The sequence below is a fragment of the Octopus sinensis genome, linkage group LG4 (genome assembly GCF_006345805.1).
Source record: "Octopus sinensis linkage group LG4, ASM634580v1, whole genome shotgun sequence".
In the NCBI taxonomy this organism is placed as follows: Eukaryota; Metazoa; Mollusca; class Cephalopoda; order Octopoda; family Octopodidae; genus Octopus; species Octopus sinensis.
The window spans coordinates 88518984-88527388 of NC_043000.1; positions in this window are offsets into that span (position 1 = coordinate 88518984).

The following is an 8405-nucleotide window of genomic DNA, read 5'->3' on the forward strand; positions in this document are numbered from 1 at the left end:
TGTGACAATTGGGTTCTATAGCAATACGGCTGCGAAATCCATACCATCAGCCATAATAATAAAAGTAGTGATAACAATATTATCAGTAGTGATGATATGAATAATAACAATCATAATAATAATAATAATAATAATAATAAAATAATAATAATAATAATAATAATAATAATAATAATAATAGTAATAATAATAATAATAATACAACTGGCATTAGCAATGAAGAATGTTACAATTAGCCTAGACACCCACCTGAAAAACTCTGAGGACTGGATGTTAAAACTTGTCTCAAAACACGAAAACAAGAAAGCATCATACTCAGTAATAAAACAGGCAAAGGAATATCTAAGTGAATATAACAAATTCCGGAAGTAAATATACTAGAAACAAGAGCAAATAAAACTAAGCGCATGAAAACCCATGCTAAAACTGCTGCCTTAGATATCTTGACTGATAAATGGCAAGAAAAACCTCTCAATGGCAAATACTCAAAGGGAGGGAATAATGCCGATGTTGACAAATCCCTTACCCATCAATAGCTAATGGCTTCTTGCTTAAAATCTGAAACAGAAGAGTTTATCATAGCAGCCCAAGATCAATGCCTATCTACAAGGAACTACCAGGCCAACATATTAAAGAACGGCAGTAGCCCAACATGTCGTGTATGTCAACAACAACAAAAAATGAAACCATTGATCATGTTGTCTCCAAGTGCAGTCTTCTTGCGCCTATAGAGTATCTCAATAGGCATGCTAGAGCTGCACAATATATTCACTGGGTAATTTGCAAAAAACCTCGACTTGTCCCATGATAAAAACTGGTGTAACACAAAACACCTCCAGTGCTTGAAAATGATCACATCTCATTTCTCTGGAACTTCACTATTCAAACTGACAGAAAGATAGATGCAAATAGGCCAAACGTTAAAAAGAAAGACTTCAGACGAAAAACATGCCTCCTCATTGATATGACTGTCACAATCGATAAAAACGTATTTGTCAAGACCTACCAAAAACTGAGCAAATATAAAGAACTTGAAATAGAAATTAGCAAAATGTTGAACCTAAAGACTAAAACAATACCTGTTGTCATAGATGCCCTAGGAATGATGGCAAAAGGGGTCGATTGCTACCTAGCTCAGATACCAGGAAACCCCAACATGGCAGAAATTCAAAAGGTAGTGCTCATGGGAACTGACCATATCCTGCGCAAAATACTTTCTATGTAATCTCAAATTTCAAAACAGAGTTTTCTTATGGTTTCTTAAACAGTCTCCAGAACAACACTATATACAAAACCAACTATATGGCACCCTAGGCATAACACCAATATGAACTTCTCACTTGTCTTTTGGGGTCTCTGGGTGAGACTTGGAACCAGCTTGTACAAATGTAAAACATAAATAATAATAATAATAATAATAATAATAATAATAATAATATAATAATAATAATATAATAATAATATTAATAATAATAGTAATATAATGATAATAATAATAATAATAATAATAATAATAATAGTAATAATAATAAATATTAGTATAATAATAATAATAATAATATAATAGTAATAGTAATAGTAATAGTATAATAATAATAATATAATAATAATAACAACAACAATAATAACAACAACACAACAACACAACAACTAATAATAATAATAATATAAAGATCTTGAATAGAAATAGCAAAATGTGGAGCTGAAGACTAAAACAATACCTGTTGTCATAGGTGCCCTGGGAATGATAGCAAAAGGGCTGATAGCTACCTAACTCAGATCCAGGAAACCCAAAAATGGCAGAAGTTCAAAAGATAGTGCTCATGGGAACTGCTCATATCCTACGCAAAATCTCTCTGTAACCTCAAGTTTAAAACACCATAATTTTCGTTTAAAAAAAAAAAAAAATTTTTTTTTTTTTTACATTCATTAGTAAAACATCCACCTCAATATATGGCACACTAGGCTAACAACAACATGAACTTCCAACCCTGTTGTCTCTTGAGGTCTCTGGGTGAGACTTGGAGCCAACTTGTATAAAGCAAAAGTCAACATAAATAATATAATAATAATAATAATAATAATAATAATAATACGTTTTGCCATGAAACTAGCAGTACAACGCCAAAGAAAGTTAGTTAAACATTTTCTCTTCCTCTTTCCTCATTTTTTCTCGTTTATCTTCTCCAATTATTCCTATCTTGCTACTATAAAGAAAGGATCGTTTTGCCATGAGGCCAGCAGTAAAATGCCAATGAAAGTTAGTTAAACATTTCTTCTTCCGCTTTTCTTTTCTTTCTTTTTTGTTTACCTTCTCCAAATATTCCTATCTAGCTACGGTAATGAAAAGACCGTTTTGCCATAAGGTTAGCAGTACAACGCAAAAGAAAGTTAAACATTTCGTCTTCCTCTTTTCTTTTTTTTTCTGGTTTATCTTCTCCAAATATTCCTATGTAGCTACTGTAATGAGACCGATGCGCCCACTCCCCCCCACCACTACCACCTCTTCCCCGTATTCAAACTGGGAACGATATAATTATTCTTGTCTTTCTTTTTTTCTTCGGTCGGGACGTCGGCAACTAAACCGGCAACCCTGCAGAGCTTGCTCTGTGAGGATAGTGTATGATTCTTGCTATTTTGACACTCTACAAGAAGAAAAACAAGACTTGTATTAAGGTTAATAAACTCTTACGAGGCAACAGCCACCAAAATAGTACATACATAAGAGGCAGAAGCAATCATAATGCTTGAAAACCCCTTCTAGGGGAATGAAACGCCAAAAATTAAACTAAGGTCACAGGAATCCTATATCCTAGGGTGGAGACCCTGTCAGTGATGGTGTCATAGGAAAAAGAATACTGGTGGTTGTGTTGTACAATCTAAAATTCACTAACAGCTATCATGGGTGCTGAAATGTCAAATAAAAATACAAATGAGAACGGCATGAATGAGGCTGGAAGACTTTGTGTCTCTCGCCCGGCGGGTGCCCCACGGATGAACTGCGTGGGCCTAGTCGTCATCAAGCAACTACTAAAAGAAAAGTGAATGAAAGAAATGAATGTGGATTTAATGATAATGAAGTATATAGCTAGGGGATATAGGAAGAAAATGCACAGGGCATGGAACGACAGAGGCCTATTTGAACTAAGTGAACAAAATCTGTGTGACCAATCTAGAGCCATCAGAAAGAATGAATGGTTATCTCCATTTGAACTGAGAAGCATTAAGAGATGGGTGCTTAGGGATAGTAAGACCAGCGGTGAACGGAAGGATGAGGAAGAAAATGCAGATAGTGAAACTATCGCAGTAGAGTTAAAGGAAGAAAACGAGCATGAGGCAGGGATTATCAATCAGGAAAGTGATAAGAGAATCGAGGAACAGATATCAATTTTAAATGAGATCATTGATATATGGACCTCTGGTGAACAGAGCTTTCATACGGGGTTTAAAAAAGTAGACAGAAATAAACTAAAGGATGGATCAAGAAGATAAATGATATCACTGGTGATATCAGGACTGACAACATCACAGACACCAACAATCTGATAAATGCAATCTCGATCTTTATAGCCAGGAAATTAGGTTTGAAAGCCAAAGGTAAATGTCAACATAATCTGAAGGAACTATGGTGGAAAAGGAAATTAAGGCAGTTTATTATCGAGACTAGAAAACATTAATATTCTAGAACGGAAAAAAAAAATGAAGTTCAGCGAGGGAAATATGTTGAGCTAAGGTGATAAGTATAGGGTGATGAAAACGGGAATCAGTGTTGTGATTGAGAAATTAAAACAAATGATGAAATCTAAAGCACATAAAATAAAGAGATATGAACAGTGAATTGAGCAGAACAGATTAAACAGACTTTTCGACCTAAGGCATCTAATTAGCAGAAGGCCAGACATTAAAATTATTGAAAGAAGAAGAAAATTATAAGTACGAGAGGCGTTCAATAAGTAATCCCTGACCCACTTCCCATAGCAGTAGAGCAACGAAACTTGGCACAGTTATTAGTATTTTTCTACATAGGAACCACCCAGAGTTACGCATTTCTCCCATCGTTTGATGCGGCTCTGGAGACCGTTTTTGTAGAAGACCCCAGCTTGGTCCTCCAACCTCAACGTGACTTCAGAAATCAAGGCTGCATCATCTGGGAAACGCTTTCCTTTCAAAAACAACTTCATGATTGGGAAGAGGTGAAAATCAGAGGGTGCAAGGTCAGGAAAGTAGGGGGGGTGGGGAGGAGTTCATAGCCATACGCCTGTGCTTCTGATCTGGCGACAAGCGAGTTGTGGATCGGAGCGTTGTCCTGCAGGAGGAGGATGCCTTTGCTGATCTTGCCCCGCCTCTTGATTTTGATAACTTCTCTTAATTTCTTCAAAAGTGAAGCATAATAGGCTCCTGCAATTGTGGTACCCTTTGCCAGGAAATCTGTCATCACTACTCCGTCCTGGTCCCAGAAGACTGTGAGCATGACCTTGCCAGCGGAGGGCTGCACCCTTGCCTTCTTTGGAAGGGGTGCGTCACGGTGCTTCCACTGCATTGACTGGGCTTTGGTCTCTGGATCATCGTGATGGACCCAGGTTTCATCCTGTGTAATCAGTCTTTTGAAAAATTTTGACTCATCTTCTTGTCACATCTCCAAATTCACCCTCGAGCACTCGACGCGTTCTTGCTTCTGGAAAGGCGTGAGCAACCTGGGAATCCATCTGGCAGACACCTTTTGCATATGCAAATGATCATGAATGATAGTTTCCACAGACCCGGTACTAATCTTGACCTCATGGGATATTTGGCGAATAGTTATGCGTCGATCTTCCAAAATGGCAGCCTCAACTTGATGGACAGATGCCTCATCAATGGCAGAAGGGGGCGACCAGATCTGGGAGCTGTTTCCACAGAGTTCCGACCATGTTTGAATTCACGATGCCAGCGTTTTACAAGGTCATATGATGGGGCATTATCACCATAAGTTACTTTCATTTCATCAAAAGTCTCCCGTGGTGTGCGTCCTTTCAAATACAAAAACCGGATCACTGCTCGACACTCAACAGGCTCCATTTCATACTTGACTCGGTTCAGACACCTGTAAGTCAGAAACCACAATTAATTCAAAGCTGCAATTTGCCACTTACTCTATAGAGATACAAATAATTGCACATGCAAAATTTCAGTTAGATCAAACAACTGCAAGTGGGTCAGAGGCATTACTTATTGAACGCCCCTCGTATATAGTAGTATTAGAATCTTACAGAATACTAACAATAGAAATGAAAACGAAAATTGAGAAGGAGTACATCAGAAGTGTGAGGAAGCTAATGAAGTTAAAGCTAAATGACCCTAATCTAGTGAAACTTGTAATACTTGGGCAGTTTCATTACTTAGATACTCAGCAGCTTTGACAAAAACTGAATTAGCAAAGCTAGACAGAGGTACTAGGAAGGAATTCAAAATGAAAAGGAGCACTCCACCCAAGTCTGGAGTAGCAAGATTATACTTACCTAGAAAGGAAGGCGGAATATCAGCAGAAGACTGCGTGGTGTTAGCTAGAATAGATATAGACTCCTATGTAGGTAACAGTGAAGAATGCTTATTAAAACCGTCTAGAATCACAAGACATAGGGAAACTAAAAACCCAAACGACTTAAAAACCAGAAAAAGAAGCGAAATTATCTGACTGGCAGGAGGTGTTGCATGGTAAATTCCCAAAGATATTTGCAGCAATTAGTAGTAGTGAGACATGGCTATGGTTGCAGAATGGAAAGCTGAAAAGGGAGACAAAGAGTTTGTTAGTAGCATCACAGGATCAAGCATTAGAGACTAATTGGATAAATGCCAAGTAGATTTCCAATGTAGGTCATGCAAATCAAAAGTGGAAGGCGTTATTCATATAGTAAGTGCTTGTAGCATGTTGGCACAGAAAGAATACAAGAAAAGACATGACAACCTAGGGAGAGCAATCCACTGGGAGCTATGTAGAAAGCTAGGATTTCAACATACCGATAAATGGTATGAACATGAATATAATAAGGTGCTAGAACTTAAGAAATATAAGCTGTTGTGGGAATTAACATTCAGACTGACAGAGTAATACAAGCTAGAAGGCCTGATTTAGTACTAGTAGATAAAGAAAATAGAAAATGCCAGATAATTGACTTTACAGTCCCAAATGGTAGGAAAATCAATATGAGATGTATAAAAAAGTAGCAAAGTACCAGAACCTAGCCATTGAATTCCAGAGATTATGGAAAGTGCGGGTAAAATGTTTCTCAGTAATCATAGGTGCATTGGGAACTATCCCTAAATATTTGAACAGACGGATAGAGGAAATAGGCATAAAACCCAATTTAGTACAGCTCCAGAAAACAGTGTTCTAATATGTTGTATGTATATGAAAATAATAATAATAATGATAATGATGATGATGATAATAATAATAATAATAATAATAATAATAATATAATAATAATAATAATAATAATAATAATAATAATAATTATAATAATCCTTTCTACTATAGGCATAAGGCCTGAAATTTTGTGGGGTGGGGTGATCCAAGTCGATTACATCGACCCCAGTACTCAACTGGTACTTGTCGACCCCGAAAGGATAAAAACGCACAGTTGACCTCGGCGGAATTCGAACTCAGAATGTAAAGACGGATGAAATGTCGCTAAATATTTTACCCGGCGTGCTAACGATTCTGTCATCGCGCCGCTCCCCTTTACTTACTTTTTCTTTATCACGATTTTCTCTTCTTTCCTTTTTCTCTCTATTTTTCTGTCCCTTCTTTTTCTATCACATCACTTTGTAAATGAACAACCTGGTGTATTTATTTTGATGGCCTACATATGTATACTATGAGTTTCTATGCCCTAGGTCTTGAGAAGACACTCTGCAAGGAAGAGTAACAAAATTGAAAGAAAAAGATAATGATAATAATAATAATAATAATAATAATAATAATAATAATAATAATAATAATAATAATAATAATAATAATAATTATAATAATCCTTTCTACTATAGGCATAAGGCCTGAAATTTTGTGGGGTGGGGTGATCCAAGTCGATTACATCGACCCCAGTACTCAACTGGTACTTGTCGACCCCGAAAGGATAAAAACGCACAGTTGACCTCGGCGGAATTCGAACTCAGAATGTAAAGACGGATGAAATGTCGCTAAATATTTTACCCGGCGTGCTAACGATTCTGTCATCGCGCCGCTCCCCTTTACTTACTTTTTCTTTATCACGATTTTCTCTTCTTTCCTTTTCTCTCTATTTTTCTGTCCCTTCTTTTTCTATCACATCACTTTGTAAATGAACAACCTGGTGTATTTATTTTGATGGCCTACATATGTATACTATGAGTTTCTATGCCCTAGGTCTTGAGAAGACACTCTGCAAGGAAGAGTAACAAAATTGAAAGAAAAAGATAATGATAATAATAATAATAATAATAATAATAATAATAATAATAATAATAATAATAATAATAATAATTATAATAATCCTTTCTACTATAGGCATAAGGCCTGAAATTTTGTGGGGTGGGGTGATCCAAGTCGATTACATCGACCCCAGTACTCAACTGGTACTTGTCGACCCCGAAAGGATAAAAACGCACAGTTGACCTCGGCGGAATTCGAACTCAGAATGTAAAGACGGATGAAATGTCGCTAAATATTTTACCCGGCGTGCTAACGATTCTGTCATCGCGCCGCTCCCCTTTACTTACTTTTTCTTTATCACGATTTTCTCTTCTTTCCTTTTCTCTCTATTTTTCTGTCCCTTCTTTTTCTATCACATCACTTTGTAAATGAACAACCTGGTGTATTTATTTTGATGGCCTACATATGTATACTATGAGTTTCTATGCCCTAGGTCTTGAGAAGACACTCTGCAAGGAAGAGTAACAAAATTGAAAGAAAAAGATAATGATAATAATAATAATAATAATAATAATATAATAATAATAATAATAATAATAATAATAATAATAATAATAATCTCTACTGGGATGGTAATTGTACAAAAGTTGTTATGTCCCATAGTTCCCTTGTAATGTACACTTGTCTGAAATTTTCGACTTATAACCTATTTGCCACTTACGTGAAAGATTATGACTGGAGTCTTGACAGCAAAGTTATATAATCTTCTGGAAAGTAACAATTTACTTCCAGTAGAAGAGAAAGGATGCAGGAAGTAAAGTAGAGCAACTAAAGCTTTGTTATTAGTTGATAAAATGATAATAAGAAATTGCTGACGCAGACTGACGGGATTCATTGAATTATAGAAAAGCATATGAGACGGTACAGCAAAGTTGAATAAGTAGACAATGAGCATATGGGAGAAAATACATGGAGAAAATGGAACTGAAAATATGAAACATTGTAATACTGAAGC